The following is a 20,849-nucleotide window of genomic DNA, read 5'->3' as shown; positions in this document are numbered from 1 at the left end:
CAAACCATGTGAATGTGACACCATATATAGACTATATAAAGACTGTATTCACTAAAACATTTATTCACCAAGACACATGTTTAAGCCGTTTGAGGTCATTTGTGACATTGGTTGCTTGTGCTAAAAAAATGTTTTTGTAGTCTAGAGTTGGCTCCACTAATGTGTTTCTTGGTGGTCCGTGTCTGTACGTAAACCATTTCAGTCTCTGTTGATGTCATTACAAAAAGGACCCTAAAGCTACAGTTTGGGATTTATTTAAATGAATAAAACATGCTCTGTTGGGAGAGAGTGAGAACATAAAACATATCGATTGTACCTTTATTTACAATCGAGCACTGTGCACTGACAGAGAGACTATTTAAAATTGCTACTGAACCAGACAGACAGAGGGATGCACGGACGTACTGGGGGGGAGGGGGGAGAGAGAGAGAGAGAGAAAGAGAGAACGAAGAGAACGAGAGAACGAGAGAGATCTTGCTTTGTTGGGTAATTCTGGTGTCGGTCCTGACCTTTGCCACTGTCTTACTATAAGTAGACGGGAACCAAAAACACAAACACCCACACACAAGTTGTTGATATACTGCACACGCGCCACCACTGTCTTTTTCAATTACTATCACCTATTGCTTGCGCGCACACACACACACACACACACACACACACACACACACACACACACACACACACACACACACACACACACACACACACACACACACACACACACACACACACACACACACACACACACACACACACACACACACACACACACACACACACACACACACACACAGCCAAGCGTGGCGGAGATTATGATGGCAATCTAATTGTATCTCAATCTTTTTCTCAGAAACCCTGGAAGCAGAGGCGGAACGTAAACAGAAGAGAAAATAGAGGGAAAGGACAAAAGAAAAACAATAATAATTGGACATCCATACATGTCTGGCAGCGGTAGAAGTCATGGCATGGAGAATATTGTAGTGTGTGTGTGTGTGTGTGTGTGTGTGTGTGTGTGTGTGTGTGTGTGTGTGTGTGTGTGTGTGTGTGTGTGTGTGTGTGTGTGTGTGTGTGTGTGTGTGTGTGTGTGTGTGTGTGTGTGTGTGCACGTTTGCGTGACAGGTAATTGGAGGGAGATCAAGGTGTGTGTGTGTGTGTGTGTGTGTGTGTGTGTGTGTGTGTCAGACATTGTGTGACGGGGTGTGATGTGTGACAATAAGCTTGAAGCAACCTTCTGAATGAAAACAATATTAAGGAGGGGAGGGTCGACACTGGAGCCTGTGAGAGGATGTTTTCACATCAGGTGTTCTGAGCAATACCCAAGAAAACTAAATTATTCTCCCCCAGATGTTGCACTCTGTCCATTGCTGCTAAAGGGCTTTCTACCCCATACTGTCTTATTTAACCTGTACTATTTTTATCTTCATTTTTTATTATTTTTTATAACCATTATTATTATTATTATCTTGTTTTATCTTGCGGAAAATGCCACGCCAACATTTCACTGCTGGTGTGAGTGGGTGACATATAAACCCTCTTGAATAGCTGGGACCAATTTGATGATAATTAATGATGTCAATTAAGGAAACCTAAAAATGTGACTTATTTCTTAAACAAGTTTACTTCAAATGATTTAGTTTGATTGGGGAAGAAGAAGAAGAAGAAGAAGAAGAAGAAGAAGAAGAAGAAGAAGAAGAAGAAGAAGAAGAAGAAGAAGAAGAAGAAGAAGAAGAAGAAGAAGAAGAAGAAGAAGAAGAAGAAGAAGAAGAAGAAGAAGAAGAAGAAGAAGAAGAAGAATCTCTCTCTCTCCCCCCCCCCCCCCCCCCCCCCCCCACCCACACACACAAAACAAAAGCTTGTATTCACCTGCAGTTCAATTTGTCACCTATTCACATGCAATGGGTTCTGGGATAGAGGTCTGGCTAGAGATTACTCGGAACAAAACAGCTGCTGTTACATTCGATTAATATTCTTGTTCTAAAACAACAGCAGCTGCTGCATGTTTTAAAAGTTTCATGTGTGATTAAGGGACATGGAAGGATCTTTGTACATGCATTTTTTAACTACTTAACCACTTAAATTCCAGCATCGTTATTGTGGGGAAGGCTTTCGCAGGATAATAGCAGATCGACAAGCTCACAACGCGTCGCGCTGCGACGCGTTGTGAGCTTGTCGATCGGCTATTTTCAGCTAAATCTTTCCCCACAATAACAGAAAACAGAAAGTACACTAGTATAGAGCCCTGAGTGACTCCGGTCAACCATATGGGATTTAAGTGGTTATCCCTAGCATCCCAATTGTAGGTATGTCATATAGGCAAACATTTGGCAAGAATAGCAGATCTACAAGCTCATACCGTGAGCTTGTAGATTGGAAGAGTTTTGGTGTAGGGAGCAGAAAATGAGGGTGTGAAATTTGAATTCCGAACTTTTACTTGTAACAGAGTACTTCTACATTGCAGTATTGATACTTTTACTTAAGTTAAACATTTGAGTACTTTTTTTCCACCACTGCTGAGGTATAAACCTGCAAATTAATGGTTCCATGGGATGATGAGATGGCAGACTAAATAGCCCGTGTTCCATCATTTCAGCTTCTCTGATACTAAAACGAGGCTCTCTATGGCCGACCTCCATCAAAATGTTCTGAACCCCATTTTCACAGCGGAGTTTCAGTTGAAGAGATCACTGATTAGAAGTGCAGGGAGCAGGTGGAGGCTGGAGGCACCGAGAGACAGATACAGTATTGTCATTCATCATTGATTAAGCAGGACCAGTTTAGTGGGTTGCCCTTTTGCCATTTGATGGATATCCTCATTAACCCATTTAGACCGGGAACGAATCTGTGTGTCATTTTGAGATTTCTTTTGGCTATTCAAAAATAGCAGATATACAAGCTCATAGCGCGGCACCGAGTGCCGCATTATGAGCTTGTAGATCTGCTATTTTTGAGAAATTGTGAAAATCTGTGAACATTTTTGAATACGTATACTTTTAAAGCGAGCATTTGTAACTCAAATCTTTGCTTCTGGGGGGTCCCTGGAACAACATATTTTGAGATGGGGGTCCGCGGCCAAATACATATCATTTTGGGGGGTCCTTTTTCAAAAAAAGTTTGAAAACCACTGATGTAGCAACATAGGTTTTTTCAAAAAAATGTAGAGATTTAGAAGACATTTGTAGAATCCCCCAGAAGCAAAGATTTGAGTTACAAATGTTCGCTTTTAAAAATATATATATTCAAAGATTTGCACACATTTTCACAATTTTTCAAAAAATAGCCGCGCTATGAGCTTGTAGATCTGCAATTTTTTAATAGCCAAAGAAATCTAAAAATGACACACAGATGCGTTCCCTAGCTGTCTTAAAGGGTTAAAAGCAATCAAAACACTCTCTATTGTGACAAGCAAGACCAAAACAAGACATGCTGGATTTAACCCATCCAATCCGGGAAAGCGTCTGCGTTTTGGATTCGCTTTGGCTATTCAAAAATAGCAGATCTTCAAGCTCATAATTATGAGCTTGTACATCTGCTATTTAAAAAAAACAAACATTTTAACTCAAAACTTCTGGGGGTCCCTGGAACAAAATATTTTGAGATGGGGGGGTCCGCGGACAAATACATATCATTTTGGGGGTCGTTTACATGAAAAAGTTTGAGCACCACAGATATAGCAACACAAGTGTTTCAGAAAACAGTTTTTGTAGACATTTGTAGATGCGTTCCCGAATTGAAAGGGTTAAAAGCAATCAAAACACTCTCTATTGACAACAAGACATGCTGGATTTAAAGTATTCCTTCCCTCCTTCCTTCCTTCCTTCCCTCCTTCCTAGGCTGCAGTGGTCCTGCTTCGATGCCTTCGCTCCTCATGGCTTTGTGTGTAAATGTCCTTGAGTGAGACACTGAAGCCGTAAGTGCTCCCAATGAGTAGGTTGCTGCATGCCTTGCATGGCTGCCTCCACCATGAATGGGTGAGAGGCTGAATGTAACACACATCAGATGAAGGCTCTACAGAAATGCACACCATTTTCCTCCTTTCCTTTTCATTCTTCACATTTGTATTCTTATGTACATATTGCTTGTATACTGTATACTGTGTGATGGCCCTGAGCCTGTTGCCTTGAGCCACGTGTAGCCTACTGTATGCACTATGGGCCTCATTCACCAACCAACAGAGGAAATTTGTTCTTATGACCCACTTACGCAGTTTTCAAGAAGACTTTGGCATACACCAATGTTTACTTACAGTACTTACTTACTTAGGCCTTTAAATTCACTGAGGAACATAGGCCATTGATGAAACTCCTCCATCCCCTTCGGTCTTGTGCCCTCCGCTCCAGTTGTTGCCATGACAGCACTTGCGCCTTCATCTCCTGCTCTGTGGTTCTTCTCCAGGTGGCTCTAGGCCTTCCTCTCTTCCTCTTGCCTTGCGGGTTCCATGTTAGCGCCTATTTTGTAATTGATTTGTGTCTTCACAGTGTGTGACCTATCCAATTCCATTTCCTCCTCCCGATTTGTGTTCCTATTGTGTCCTGTCTAGTGAGGTCCCACAGGCTGGCATTGGAGATGGTGTTGGGCCAGTATATGCCTAGGAGGCGTTGGAGGTAGCGGTTGAGGAATGTCTGTATTTTGTTGAGTATGATGGTTGTTATCTTCCAGGTTTCTGAACTGTAGAGTAGGGTGGATTTGACGTTTGAGTTGAAGATTAGCAGTTTGGTCTTGCGTGAAATGTCTTTTGCTTTCCAGATTTTATTTAATATGTTGAATGTGGTCCTGGCTTTGCCTATTCTAGCACTGATATCCTCATCCGTTCCTCCGTCCACCACGATTATGCTTCCTAAGTATGTAAAACTGGTTACCTCCTCTAGCTGCCTTTTGGTCCATGATTATTGGTTTAGCTGTGATTTATTCTTGGGTAATTACAGAATCTACGCACACTCAAAAGCACCCCACCCCTCATGTTTTATATCCACAACTAACGCTACTCCTGAACATGAAATATGGATTACATTTTGCAAGTGTGCTAATTTCAGCAAATTTACTTTGATGTTTAGTGGTGATATGTTGATTAATGTGAGATAAATAATCCAAATACATTAATTAATTAATTAAATTAACTAATTTGCTATTCACTTCAGAAGTATACCACCACAGAACTATGATTATTTTTAGGTTTGGAGTCTGGTGTTCCACCATGTTTAGACTTTAGTTTAGGCATTCTTGACTTCATTCTCTCACTTCTGTGTGGGATTTCCTGTCATTTCTGAGAGCCATGCAGTCATGCCCATATATGGGGATTGGTGGGGCGGCTCCCTATGGTAATTGGTATGTTAATTAGGATAGGTGGGGTATGATAATTACGATTAACTGGCACATCCCTTCAAGTTATGAGGATTGGGATTCATCATCATAAGAACATATAGTTACAAACAATTCTGCCTTGAAAGAATGTTGCACGAATCTGACTCAACTTCTCTTAGGAATTCACATTACGAATAAAACGTACAAAGTTATTGGTGATGGTGAATGTCTATACTGTGTGTACATTTGTGTGTGTGCTGTGGGTGTGCTTTTTGTGCAGGTCCGTGTATGGGTGGATTTGAGGTGCTGTTGAGTTAATTGGGAGCATCAGAGCAGCAGCGTTCCCAAGCTACTTAACCTCTCTGGTCCACATAATAACACATCTGTGTGTGTGTGTGTGTGTGTGTGTGTGTGTGTGTGTGTGTGTGTGTGTGTGTGTGTGTGTGTGTGTGTGTGTGTGTGTGTGTGTGTGCGCGTGCGTGCGTGCGTGCGTGCGAGCGTGTCCAATCAGCCTTCACCACGTTCACAAAGCTGCTGCTGCCTTCTTTTTCTTTAACATGTCATTATAGGTGAACGTCCAAAATGAAATAATAATGATAATTCTCTGTGGGCACTGAGGAGCTGCCCACACCTTTAAACAGTTGAGCCCTATTTCAGAAAGAGCTAAAATAGCCGTGACGTGATGTGAGCTTGTACAGTAGATGTATTATTATTATTTAAAATCCGAAACTTAGTTGATCAGAGTCCCCCAGCACTCTATAGGCCCTCTCTAGTTTGCACTCTACACTGAATATCTTTGCTGAAAATAGCTGCATTGCGATGCATTGCGGGGCTTGTAGATATAGAAGCCAGAATATGGACACTAGGGCTCAAGTTAATGGCAGGCCCCGGTACTGGGTGGACCTTTGAACAACCTAAACAATGTGACAGGGTATTTTGAGTTTTGTAGAAAAAGTTTTGTCATTAGAGACAATAGGCATTGCCAGCTTAATGGAAGGGCTTTAGGAGCTGCAGCACAGGGCACAACCTTAGGGGGGGCACCAAACGGCGGGGATAAAGTGAAAGAAGACTCAACTATCGCCAAAGAGCGGCAACATTTTGAAATAACGGCTGCTGAATGAGCGCTTTAAAACGCTGGTGAAGCGTCAATTTTCCGCGCTGCCCCCCCCCCCCCCCCCCCCCCTGACAAAACGGTCCAGGGGGGCTCCCAAACGGGTCGTGGCATTGTGCACCACAAAGGGTTAATCCGCCCCTGACAATACAATAGGAGGCAAGAAACTGAACAGCCAAAACTTGAACAGCAAAGACATAAAAAAAACACCTTTTAATTAGTGAGGGGGAAGTTAAGGCTGATAATGTTCACTTATAATCCCATAATCCCTCTGTTCCGAGCTGGACCCCGGGAAAGGCAGTCGGATGATTTGAGTGATTTGAAGCTGGTTCCCAGGTTTAACTCATTGGCCGCCATTATCGCATTAACGCGATCTAATAAATAGCGCGCTTGGCCGCCAGGATCGCGTTAATGCGATCTAACGTCTTTATTGATCTTTATGCTCTGATCACGCTATTCTGTTATGAATCAGGCTAAGTTTCGGGTTCCACTTACTTCAACCACCACTGCATCCGGTTCCATGACTTGGGTTCCGTTTTCGGTTTTACATTTTTCCCCCCAGTCATTTTCGACCATAATAGGGAAACAAACTGTTTTTCACACGCTATGAAAAACGATCGGAGACCTCCCCTCCTATAATCTATGGTCTGGGTGACGAACAGTCATCCCCGTTGTGTATCACAAAGTAATTTTCGCCGATAACAGAATCTGAGACATTTCACTTCCGGTTCATGTGTTTCACTGTGTGAGTGGGTCTGGGAGGGGGCGAGTGTGATCGAGAGGCGATCAAGCTTGGTATGTGCTGCACTCTAGTGGTGGAACGATCAAAACGATTCAAGTGTCAAGATAGACTTTCTATATGTGAATTAAATAACAAAATAACGAAACAAAAAAACACGAAAATCGCTGGCAAGGGCTGCTATGAACGAGGTTTTAACTCTGGCAGTCAATGAGTTAATGAGAGAGATCAGGAAAACGTTTTTCTCAATGTTTGTGAGCGGCAGCTATAGGGGCGGCACAAGGGGTGGCCTGATTCCACTCAAAGCTACGGTCCGTAACTTTCAGGTCCTACCACCTACAGCAGTGTTTCCCAAACGTTTTAGCTCAAGACCTAAAAAGAGAAACTAGACGTTTGCCCGGGACCCAAACTAGTGAAAATAGCAGAAGTTGCTCAGTCAAACTTTTACTTAAGTATTAGAGTAAATGGTTTTAAAAACATACTTAAGTATTCAAAAGTACTTCAAAAGCACAAATTGTAAAGTCATTTGTACAAATGATAAGATTTTCCAGACGCTTTCAGCAAATAATAATAGTGAAAATAGCCAATCTACAAGCTCACAGCGCGTCACTTAAGTGGTTAATTCATAAGGCTACTTTTCCCTTCCTAGAAATGTAGAGAAATATTTATCTTGGAAATGTAGTGGAGTGAAGGTCATAAGTATCCGAAAATACAAATACTCAAGTATAACATACTTTGTTTTCAATTACTATTTTCCGATAGTAATTGAATATATTATACTCAAAACATTTACTTAAGTACAGTACTCAAGTAAATGTACTTTACTGTCCATTGCTGTACACCACTGCCTGGGATTCGAACCGTACAAGTGCTAACATTTTGTTGAGCTAATAATGTAAAGCCCATTTAGGCAGAAGATAAGTGTTTTGAGCTTCATGCACCCTGTTGTCAACCAATTATTCTACCCAGACCACAAGGTCTATAATGTTTCAATAAAAGAGCAGGGGAACCCACCTCCCAACAACTGTAGTTGTGTTAGTTATACAATACAGGTACCAAATAATGTTGTATTCACGTAAAAAAAAAACGTTATTGATTGCAGCTTTAGTGTTGCACTGTGTATTACCCAGAAGGGCTCTGGAGGTTTGAGTAACAGTGATTGTTTAATATGCTTCGGTGAAGTCTGCTGTTCTTAACCCATTTAGACTGGGAGAGAATCTGTGTCATTTCTTTGGGTATTCAAAAATCGCAGATCTACAAGCAAACTATGATCTGTTTTTTTTTTTTTTTTTTAAGATTTGTGCAAATCTTTGCATTTATACATTTTTTTAAAGTGAACATTTTTAACTCAAATCTTTGCTTCCGGGGGGGGGGGTCCCTGGAACAACACATTTTGAGATGGGGTCGGAGGTCAAATACATATCATTGTGGGGGTCCTTGACATGAAAAAGTTTGAGAACCACTGATACATAAGATTAGGATTAGGTTAGGATTTAGAAGATTTTTAGAACCCCCAGATTTGAGTTAATGTTTGCCTTAAAAAATAAATATATATTCAAAGATTTGCACACATTTTCACAATCATTTTTTTTTTTGGATCTACAAGCTCATAGCGCGGCACTCGCCGTGCTATGAGCTTGTATATCTGCAATTTTTTTAATAGCCAAAGAAATCTTAAAATGACACAGATTCTTTCCCGGTCTAAATGGGTTAAAGCATAATGAGCTGGTGCTTGAAGTGTATCGCCAGTGATTTAGGAGTTGGAAAAATAGGTGACAAGTCTCATTTGGAGTTTGCGTGTGATTTGTCCGCTACTTTTTGGCCTTGTTTTCCACAGCTCTGTGTGATTGTCCGTAATTCAGTTTAATAGACACAATATTTATTCCTCGTGTTCAGTGGAATGAAAATGCATTCATTTTACGGATGAATCAAAACAATCATTTTCAATCCATGTAAAGTGCAACTGAGTACCCTGAAAAGCACTCTATGTATACAATGTATTATTATTAACGTAGCAAGCAACTGCATTTACTGCTGTTTGGAAGAGAGTTTTATTAACACTAGGACCAAGGACCCTCATGGTTCCTTGAGTGGCTTCCAAATGGACCCGGAGCCTTTACAGGTCTGTGACTAGCGTACGAATGGAACCAAATGGAAACCGCATACCACTCGTACGCCCAGAGAGTTATGGGGGTCCTCGAAATGAAAAGGTTTCGAGAACCACTGGTGTTAACAACACCATGCCGGCAATGTGTGCTGCGACAGATTCTGAGCAGGCGGCTGGGTGTTCAGGTGGTGAGTTGAAACCACAGGTGTCTGGCCTAGAGCTGCAGTAGCCTATATACCACATGCCTTTCATCACTGAAGGTGTTGTTTCTCCTGGTGTACAGGGGAGTGATGAGAAGGGAAGCAAAGGTCTGCACACTGTAGCTCCATTGAAGTACAGTAGCCTTTACCTTTTGTTGTGGCATCCGATAAAAAAAACAGATTGACGTCTATGGTCTCTGCGTGACCTCGTTTGTTTGCAGTGGTGGAAGAAGTACTCACATGTTTTACGCAAAAGTGTTGATACAGCAATGTAGATATACTTTGTTGCAAGTAGAAGTCCCGTATCCTTCACGAGTAAAAGTACAAAAGTGTCAGCATTGAAATATACTTAAAGGACGAAAAGTAAAAGTCCCATTTCACAAGTTCAAAATGTATTAAAAAATATATTTTGAAAATAGCCGATCTACAAGCTCACAATGCGTTGCATTGCAACGTGTTGTGATTGTAGATCTGCTATTTTCAAATGGACAAAATAGGGCTGAAGTGGTTAGCGTGTTTTTAATAATAAAAATCCAGAAAGTAACTAGTAACTAAAGTTTTCATATAATTGTAGTGGAGTAAAAGTACGATATTGTCCTCTGAGATGTAGTGGGGTAGAAGTAAAAGTACTGAAAATTGTAAATACTTAAGAAAATAAAAAATACCCCCAAATGGTACTTACAGTAAGTACAGTACTTGAGTACATGTACTTAGTTACTTTACACTGCTGTTTGTTTGTTTGTTTGTTTGTTTGTGAATGATGAGAAAGGCTTTTTTTTCTAGATGCCTACAATGCATCATGATGCAACGTGTTGTTTGCTTGTAGATTGGCTATTTTTGAAGAATTTCTAAAGAAAATTCATCATTTTGGGAACATTTGCCTAGAATATTGATGCTACTAATAATGTGGTTAACATAAATTGTAATTCATTTGTTAAATTGTGACAGTTTACAGTCACGCAAATGTGTCCTAATATAAATCTAAATAATCCAAGCATATACTGTATAGCTTGCTGCTTATCAGAAATGGAAATGAAAAAATAAAATGTAGGCTACAGATATTTAAAAGTATTATTTTCGTGAACGTAATTGACGAACAGATGACAGCTTCCGTTTTCGGATTTGGAGGAGGTGTAGTTCCAGACTCTATATCAGTGGTTCTCAACCAGTGGTCCGGGGACCACCAGTGGTCCTTGGGGGGGTTCCAGGTGGTCCCCAGCTAAATGATGGAGAGCTGGTAACCAAATGGACCCTCATAGATCTTTAACTCTTGAGAGCGTAAAATTAAACCAAATGGACCCTTACGGGTCCATTTGGTTTCATTTTACGCTCTCAAGAGTAAAAATATTGTTAAACATCTGCAATACTTGATTAAAGAATGGATTTTGATCAACGTTTGCCTGTTATCTCTCCTATGATACCAACATCAATACAGCATGGAATTGTGGACAAAATCGTATCCAACGATAACAAAATATTCTAAGTCTCGGGTCTGAGAGGCTAAATCTCATCAAACGGTGGTCTGTGACTCAAATGCCGAATAAATAATGGACCTTGATATGAAAAGGGTTGAAAACCACTGCTCTATAGCATTCGTATATTGTGGAATAGTTGTCTGTCTACGCGAGACTATTGTGACTCTAACAGCCCTGGTTATAGGGAGCCTGCCAAAAGTCAAACAGAGTTTCCTGACATGTTGAGCGGAGGGGGATGCACAGGGATGCGTGCAATGGAGCGCACACAGGGGAAAGGAATATTATACACACGCCCTTGTTTACTCATGCACTGAATAAGTCCCTCATCGGGACATTCCTTGTGGTTTTCATGGTTAATTTAGAAATCATGATGCAACATCGAGCAAGCTAACAGCAAATTGCATTTTAACTACCATGTTATACACTACAAAAGCTAATGCGATCAGAAATTCAATTAGCGTCTTCTTCTTCTACCAACAACCCCACACATGTAGTACTAGTCCACACTGGGTGGGTAGGTGGGTGGGTTGGGGTAAAGGGGGGTGCCATGGCCTTGATTGCCTTGTAGGTCACCAGTGTTTTGAGTTTGATTTGGCCTGCAACTGGAAGCCAGTGGAGGGACCACAGGAGTGGGGAGACATGTGAACATTTTAGGAGGCTTAAAGGAGAATTCCGGACCTTTTTCTTACCTTTTATATGATATTATTATATCCTAGGATGAGTGGTACAGTAGAAAAAAATCCTAACTCCATCCCGAGTCCACCACAGCTAACGACCTGAGTGTACGGTCCATGCGCTAGATCGCGCTGTGTGTGAGATCTGACGTTCGTATTGACAGAAACCTCGCCACAGTGTTTTTGTCCCTCCGTAGTGTTTACAAACTGACTTGGATGACGTCACGGGTGAAATCTCGTCTTGCGAGACTTCCGGAGGGGCGCATCCTGATCCAACACAAACACTGTGGAGGGTTTTCTGTCAATATGAACGTCAGATCTAACCAAAAAAGAAAAGAAAAAAAGAACACATGCGCCATGGTATTCTGTATCTTATTAACCACATGAACCCTAGTGTCTCTTTCCTGGGTGTGTCATAATAGCGATGCGACACGTTGTGAGCTTGTATATCTGCTATTTTCAGGCGCTCGGGTGGCACAGTGCCCACCACCACGGAGGTTGTGGGTTCGAATCTACCGTGGTGCAACCGGCTTTGTCGAGCGTCTACACGAACACAATTGGCCCGTGTTCGGGGGAGGGAAGCCGGACGGGGAGGGTGATACTGGTCATTGCACGTAATCCTACGGGCTGGGGCGGCACCTGTCAGCGGGGAGTGTTGGGTCGGGGGAGTAGAGCTCTATGTCCTCCTGGTGGGGGCTCCTCACTGGTAGGTGAGTCAGTAGGATACGACAGCAGTGACAACACAGAAATGTGTGTGGGGAGGAATTAATTGGCATAACGACTAAATTGGGGAGAAAAAGGGGTAAAAAATTATTGTCTACTCTAAATAAAAAATAAAAAAAGATCTGCTATTTTCACTACTTTTGTGGCTCAGGAACATTTAGTTTCTGTCGGGCAGAAACCTTGCATCTCCATATTTCACTTACTTTTTCTTTCTTTTGAAAAATTAATGCCCTAATTCATCATACTAGATTGTCTCACAAAAGTAGTGAAAATAGCTGATATGCAAGCTCACAACACGGCGCGATGCGTTGTGAGCTTGCATATCAGCTATTTTCACTACTTTTTAAATATTTGTCTAATTATAATAAAAAAGGAACCGTTTTGGATGTACAAGGTTTTCTGTCCGACAGGCAACTATTTCCAACATGTATACTGGGCGGAGCAGGGGGTGATTACCAGACGGCCTCCCCTCCCACTCTACCACTCAGCTTCAGCCACCCCCATTTTAGAAGGCAGGTTGTCTGGGCTGCGCCACAGTTTACACTGACAATTAAATCCCTGGAGTCACTGGGGGGGAGGAAAGAAACAGAAAAAAAGACCCAAGAGGGTAAAGTGAATGAGCGGTGCTTTCGCTTAGCTCAGCAACTACCGCTGAGGTGCCCTTGAGCAAAGTACTTAACACTCAACTGCTCCAGTGGAGCTGCTTAGTGGCAAACGGTAGAAGACAATGGTTCTACTCGGGAGATGGTGTCTCACACCATGCAGCAGGCCACCTGGAGCAAACCCCGGTGACAGTTTGTTTAACGTGCTCATTGGTAATTAGAACACATGCTATTCTTTTTGTCCCATCTCCATGCTAGTAGCACCTCAGGGTAAACCTATACCTAAAGAGTTTTAAACTTTTAAGTTAGCTTTCCCTCCACGGTATACTCTAAAACAAATTCCAGACTAATTTATGATTATGTAACTACTTATACCTCTACAAGTGTTGCGTTGTGAGTTTGTGCTATTTTTGTCAAATGTTAATCAATATGGCCACATGTTCATGCATTTTCGCATGTTAACTGCCAGAGTATATACAAAATATACCCCTTCACTGCCAGAGATGTTGGTGTTTTATAACCTTCTCAAGTAGTCACAGAATATTTATCTCCAGTATAATTGATCCCCTGATGGTTGCTAATCACTTAGTGTTTTCAGGTGTGGTTTCACAAAACGAAGTCATCGCAACCTCGTTGACATGTGTTGTTTGATGTTTGAAAATAGCATGTTTCACTTCACAAATTGTGAATTTTATCTCCATTTATTTTTTAACATTGAAGTGAATGGAGCAGCAACTTTTTGGATAGCGTTATCTCCTGGTTCCTTCTAAACGAAAAAAAAGAGAAATCTCGTCAATGGCAGGCTGAGAGTACATTTTTGCCTAATGTCCATCCATCTATGCCTAATAATCGCTTATTATGTCATGTCTAGAATAGGGATGCTATAGGGTTCATGTGGTTCAAATAGTTTGACCTCCAGTATGAGCACAGCTCCTTGGTGCTGGCATAGGATGACTCCACAAAGGAACTTTCTCAAACTTTTTAATTTCAAGGATCCCGTTTGTTATGCTTTAGCCATCAGTTTTATATCCTTTTTTTCAATCATCGGACCAATCTACACTGTGAAATCCTCAGTGTTAATAAGATCTGTAAGGCAGTGGTGGGAAAAGTACTATATATATTTTGTTTTACTTAAGTGAAAGTATCAATACTGCAATATAGAAATACTCTGTTACAAGTAAAAGTCCAAGATAAAAAATGTACTTGAGTGAAAGTACAAAAGTATTGGTATCAAAATGTACTTAAAGTACCAAAAGTATAAAGTACTCATTATGCAGAATGTCCAATTTCAAGTTTTCAACTGTATAAAAATTGTATAACAATTTTGAAAAAAGCAGATCTACATGCTTAAGTTAAGTTTCCAAATAATTGTAGTGGAGTAAAAGCTTAATATTTGCCTCCGAGATGTAGTGGAGTAGAAGTAAAAGTACAGAAATTTGGAAATATTCCAGTAAAGTAAAAATACCTCAAAATTGTACTGTAGTACAGTACTTGAGTAAATGTACTTAGTTACTTTACACCACTGCTGTAAGGGTCCATTTGGACCGCAGGTGGTCCCCAGAATCCTATACGCTGAGAAACAGTGGCCTAGTAGTGGATGTTGTTTGTTAAAATAAGGCTGTTAGTATTCTGACTGACACGCCACTATGTATCACGTCTACGGGATGGGGAATAACAATGATACCACCGAGGAATAGGTGCAACAGTGTTTTATGGACGTGGAAGTTGCACCAGTTACTATTTACAGCTGTTTACAAGAACGATGGGACGAGGCAACGAGGGAGTGGAGACTGGAGTGGTGCCAACTCTGGAACCTATAAGCACAACAAAATGTGATAACCTACCTGACAGCTTAAAGTTTTAAAACTACCTAAATAACTTCTAATAATAGATGAACACGAGGAGGGGGGGGGGGGGGGGAACAAAACAAAAACAAAAACAACTATGGCTGTCTGGCTATTCTCACTAACCTATATTCAAAATTATAAGTGGGTGGACTTACTCCCTACTGGATATCTCTACAATATTCACCTACATGCGTATGAGCACTCAGTAGTCTAATATTAAAATAGAGTACAGAAGTCCTGACGTCACTCATACATCCCCTGGGTCGTGGAAGTAATTTATCTATGCGAGAATAACATTGGGCTTGAGTGGTTTCACACTGGATCCGTTTTCATTGAAAACGTTTCCCAGATCGAATGCTGGCCTGCATTCACATTGGTCATAGATCCTATCGCACCAGAGAACACATGCATATACACCCCCGATCCTACAGGTGGCGGCATGCACATAGTGTTTCCCCTGTGGACACAGACGTCATCAACTATGCGACAATGTTTGTGCTGGTCTCGCACAAATATGCGTTTAAATATGTTGAAAGCAAGGGGGCGGAGTTGCGGCTGGTGAGAGAGTCTGAGCGCACTGAGGGCATTGGGCAATGAGCGCACAGAAGTCAGAAGGCTGTGTTGTTGACGGACAACGGATGCACGCTTATGAGAAACGACATAAATAAAACCTGGTGAAACACTTGTGTGCATTAGCGCAAGATGAGGATACAGGAAACATTCAGTCTAAATGTCCAGTTTGCTAAACCTCCACAACTACTAATACTTTTGTATTTGAAACTTTAAATTTCTCTAAATATTATAAACTTTCACGACAGCTTAAGTACAAAAATATATCATTTATGAAAAGGCAACTATAGTAGCCTATACAGTGAAGTCCGACTGAATGACTGAAACCTTGTATTGTGAATTGTACTTCCATGTACTGTTTCTCATGTCTCATGTCTAAATAAAGTAAATCAATCCAACGTCTTTTCTTTTTTGACTCTCTTGGTGTGGGGATTATCTGGCACATATGTATCTGTTATGAAAGAGAAATTGCATCATGAGTGAAACGGCTATAGTCCTTGGGAAACTATAAACCTACGTAGGCCTACATCTAAATGAGTTACCATATTTACTTACAAATTTCAAATTACAAAGCCTTATAAGCTATATATTTCTGGGATGCATAGTAGCTGAAACTCCACAAGATACCCACAAGATATACTATATGCGCTGCTCGCGCACCTGAAATGCGCGATGGAGACCCGCCAATGTTTCATGACTGATAGACATGAAAGAAGGCCCTTCACAGCTAATAGAGAATTTTAAATGTTAAGAATCGGTTCAGAATTGAATGAGTAAAATTGTTAGAAAGGCTCCCATATAAGTTGATTATTATTTCAATTGTTATGTTCCACCTTAAAGGACGACTTCACCACTTTTCAACCTATCTTCATATAATTGGTCCTCACTAATACTCATGATAAAATGGTAAAAACAAATTCTACTTGGTCTGTGTCTCGTAGGAGGGCTGTGGACAGTCCAGAAACCGTCTACCAGTGACATCATCATTAGGCAGGATTTTTTTTTTTCAACAAGATTTCAAGTTTATTATTTAGATTTTTATTAACGCGAGAACAATGGCTTCTATTATTGCATTGCAACTTTCCAGGAATAGAAAGCCTGCAGTTTCTATTAGCTTGGATTCCTCATCGATGATGTCACTGGTAGACGGTTTCTGAACTGTCCACAGCCCTCCTCTGAGACACAGACCGAGTAGAAGAAAATTGTACCATTTTATCATGAGCATTAGTGAAGACCAATTATATGAAGATAGGTTGAAAAGTGGTGAAGTCGTCCTTTAAGAGTAATATGCACCAGCCCACCTTAAGTGCGCAATGCATTCTGGGGCGTTTTCATTCATTCAGTAGCACCGGCTAGAAGAGCTGTGTTTTTGTTGGCTGTTTTTGTCGAGTTTATATACCGTCACCTATTCCAAATAGCGGGCCACTTCCGTCTAATGGTACGCTTGCTTTCACATTGCAGCGTACCGTACCCGAAAACGCATGATCCGGATCCGAAACTGCCTCCGGAGGTGGTTTCGGGAACGGAACGGTTACCCGTTTCGCGGGTCGATTCGCTACATTCACACTAGCCAAGCGGTCTGGAGTGCGCACCCGGGACCTGAGTGTGAAACGGCTCTCGTCTCAAATAAAAATTTTGGTCCAAAAATAAACAAACTGTCTCTGTGATATTGTCAGGAGGTGGCTCTGTATCATTTATGATAGTCAGTCACTCATATTTGATACAGTCTGTTTCTGGTGAAAATTTTACTAATTTTGCGGAAGTAACATTAGCATTTTCTCACCGTCAGTTGATGCTTCATATCCATAAGAGTCAAACCGCCGGGATCATTTGTTTATTTTTGGAACACAGTTCTTATTTGGCGTGATATTAATCTATGGGAATTCAGAATGGGGGGAAAAAACGTGACCCGGGTAGGATGTGTAAATTACGTTAGACTTCGTGCTCTATAGCCTCCTACTGTATCTCAGCCCATACACATCTAAAACACATAATTAAAAATGACTACAGGAAAATGTATGTTGACAAATGTTATGTTCCTGCCATATGTAATATTTGACATACTGTATCGGCAAAGAGTATTATATACAAAATGTCTTTGGAATACATAAATATTGTACATCTTTAACAGTTGCACAATGCACATAGGAAGTAGATTCTAACTGATTCCCAGTTTATGGCAAGGATGTATAAAAATGTACATAGTTGTAAAACATTACAATAATTTAATAGTTTGACTATTATAACACATTATAAAGAGAGAGTCACTATAAGTTTCAATGGGTATTTATAATCTTTCATAATACATATTCACAATATACCATCTACAATGTCAATATAAAAGTACATATCTTCAAAAAATAAAAATGTTCACTAACAAACATCTCAGGAACCACAATGCCTACGATCTACTTAGTTCCCCATTTAGAAGCAGCTTCTAGTGCTGCTGAACCAGCTCTTTGAGGACTTAAGGTGACATATGAGCCAATAGACTGCAATATAGGTAGACCTTGACATCAAGCTCTGCAATTTGAGAACACTACTTTTTCTCAAATCATATAGTGTTGTTATTCATTGATTGCTGCAAGACCAATTATGTTTTGCTCCACAATAGCCTTTTGAACCAATGGCATTTTCTTTTAGGATGTTTAATAGTGCAATCAACACCTGTGGTGTCTCGCCTCCACTGCTCGCAAAGTGCTTCCAGACATTATGTGGCTTTGAATGGGCCATTTGACCTGCTGTGGTACACGGAAGTGTACAACTTTAGATTTTGTATGATGTATGACAGGTTGATGTATGACCGTAAAGGTTTTTACAGTGTGGCCACCTAGAACTGTGTGTGCGTGGGTGCGTGCGTTCGTGCGTGCATGCGTGCGCGCTTGTGCGCGTGCGTGAGCATGAGAGAGCGAGGGAGATAAAGCTGAAAGACCATGTTGGCTTCAGAGAGAGTCCCGGTAGACTTGGAACAGCTCTAGGGTGAATGAGGAATTCTCAAAAAGCTGTGTGAGTGACGCTTGATGGACATCATATTGGAAGCTGTAAAATGCTCCTCAGGGCTTAATCCAGGAGGAAACCAATGTTGCCCGAGAAGGTAGCCTTTCCATTTAACTTTTTTGAACTTCCCATAGTTCCACACTATTACTGTCACGTTGACGTATATGCCCAGTCAAACACGCAGATTATTCCATCTTGTCAGGTGGAAATGGGCTATTGGCCTATTTGGAGAGTTGCATAATGATCCAAGAAATCCGAGGGACAAATAATGTTGATTGTATGACCTACGGTTCAAGAGTTATAGGCCAAAACTTGAATCGGCCTGTTATAGCGCCACCATGAGGTAAATTTGAAAAATGGATGCTTGCATTTCTTCCTTGGCCTTTGTGGCAATGTGCATGCAAAGTTTCACAACAATCAGATGCTGCGTTCATGATTTGAGAACTTATAGTTCAAAACAGGCCACTGCTGCACACTTCGGAAGCCAATCTTAGCCAATCAGGATGGAATATTAATAATCAGACAGATGCGTCTTGATCACATGACCATAGAGATAATGTGTACCGATTTGCGTGAGGTTTGGACAAACTCTGTAGGAGAAATATCCAAATATGTGTTTGGCAAAAACCTGCCTCCTGGTGGCGCTTTAACAGGCCGATTCTTCCTTGGCCTCCTAACTGTTCACAGACGGACGGACGGACAGACAGACAATATCTCTATTAAATCAGTGAGGAGTTCAGCACAACAATAAAACTGATGGGTCATTCTGTGTGTGTGTGTGTGTGTGTGTGTGTGTGTGTGTGTGTGTGTGTGTGTGTGTGTGTGTGTGTGTGTGTGTGTGTGTGTGTGTGTGTGTGTGTGCACACCGTTTGTCTGTGTGAGAGTGAAAGAAAGGATGAGGAAGACAGAGAGAGTCAGATTGGAGAGGAGGTAGGTTAATTGAAAGTGATGTGAATAATTGAAAAGCCCAAAATTGATTTGTATCATTTATTTATTAGAAATATGGGGTATGGGAATGGGAGAGAATAGTTGGCTGGATTTTGCGCATGGTTATAATATTGCATAGAGTCTAGACCAAAACATTAGTGTACTTTGGAGAATAATAATGTCATGACAAATTGAATTCTGCCGTATGCAACAAATTAAGGTCAACAATGAAATATGACTTTGGGGTACTTCCATCAATGTGTTCTCATGATGAGTAGAGTAGCCAATTATTTACCCCCTTTTTTCTCCAAAATTACTCGTTATGCCAATTAACCCTCCCCACACATTTTTGTGTTGTGCCACTGCTATAGGCTCTGTGCATGACTGTAGTTACATTTTCCAGAGAGTGGCATAAACATTTCCTCCTTTTGTTTGATTGGCTAAGCAGCAGATTTGAACTGGAAATGCATGACACCTTCACGTGTTTCCGGTTCAAATCCGCTGCTGAGCCAATCAAATGAAGCTATGATAAACTGACTCGGAACAGGAAATGCTTATGCAACTTTCTGGAAAATGGATCTACAATCATGCACAGAGCCTATTGTACTCAGTGGGAGGACGTAGTGCCTCCATCATACTCCTCCTGTTCAACATCCCCTAATCTCTCAAGAACAGATTCAGCGCTGCACTTGAATCTGTCGGTAGCCATGTTGACAACCCATGCACATTGGCTACAAGTGGGCGTGCCATCAGATCAGGAAGCAGGCCACGCTTCACCCAATCAAATGTAGTGGGCGGGATTTACATGTGTGCGGCTCGTTCCCCACTGGAAACAAACCGAAACTCATTTAACAATAGCGTCCTCGGAGCCGACAAAACCACGGAAAGTTAGTAACATTTTAACTTGCTCTTTCATCATAGAAACAAATGGGCTTATAACCAAAACGATCCATGTTCTTTCGGAGAAATGGTGTTAGTGTTCCGTGGGGGAAATATTGTTAGTGGGAATTAAAACATAGTCGCACCACCGGAAGTGCAAGGCTGAAGGCAGACCAAAACCCCGGTTTTCCTGAGCATGGGTCCTCCGTACAGCTCCGCCCAGAGTCAAATGAACAAGTGAAAAACAGCAGAGGGCGCTGTTTTTCCTTTTTACTTGACGATGGGTTCCCAGATTGAACATCCCCTGACAGATGCCAGCAGAGCCCATTGGAGTTGCTAGTGCAAAGATTGCCCTCCCTCAAACACAGACAATTGTGCTTGTGGAGACACTGTGGGCAAGCCAAAGTTAAATTAACACTCAGGATTTGTCAGTGCAAGGGTCACAGCCGGCAAGGGTTGCAAGTGATCCTGTATTGTTACATTCACACATTTTATTTTCAAACACATACAGTAACGTTTACTTCTAGCATCCACACTACTCTGCCGTTTGAAAACCTCTGATATTGAGACTTATTTTTTTTGTTTGCATTTCATAAATAAAATACAAAAAAGATGAATAATTTCCATAAATACATTTATGTTGTGAGCTTGTATAGCTCTGCTATTTTCGCTAGGTTGGGTCCCGGACAAACATCAA

This window comes from Gymnoscopelus braueri (assembly GCF_963280865.1).
Source record: "Gymnoscopelus braueri genome assembly, chromosome: 1".
Taxonomy (NCBI): Eukaryota; Metazoa; Chordata; class Actinopteri; order Myctophiformes; family Myctophidae; genus Gymnoscopelus; species Gymnoscopelus braueri.
Note: the sequence above shows the minus strand (reverse complement) of the source record.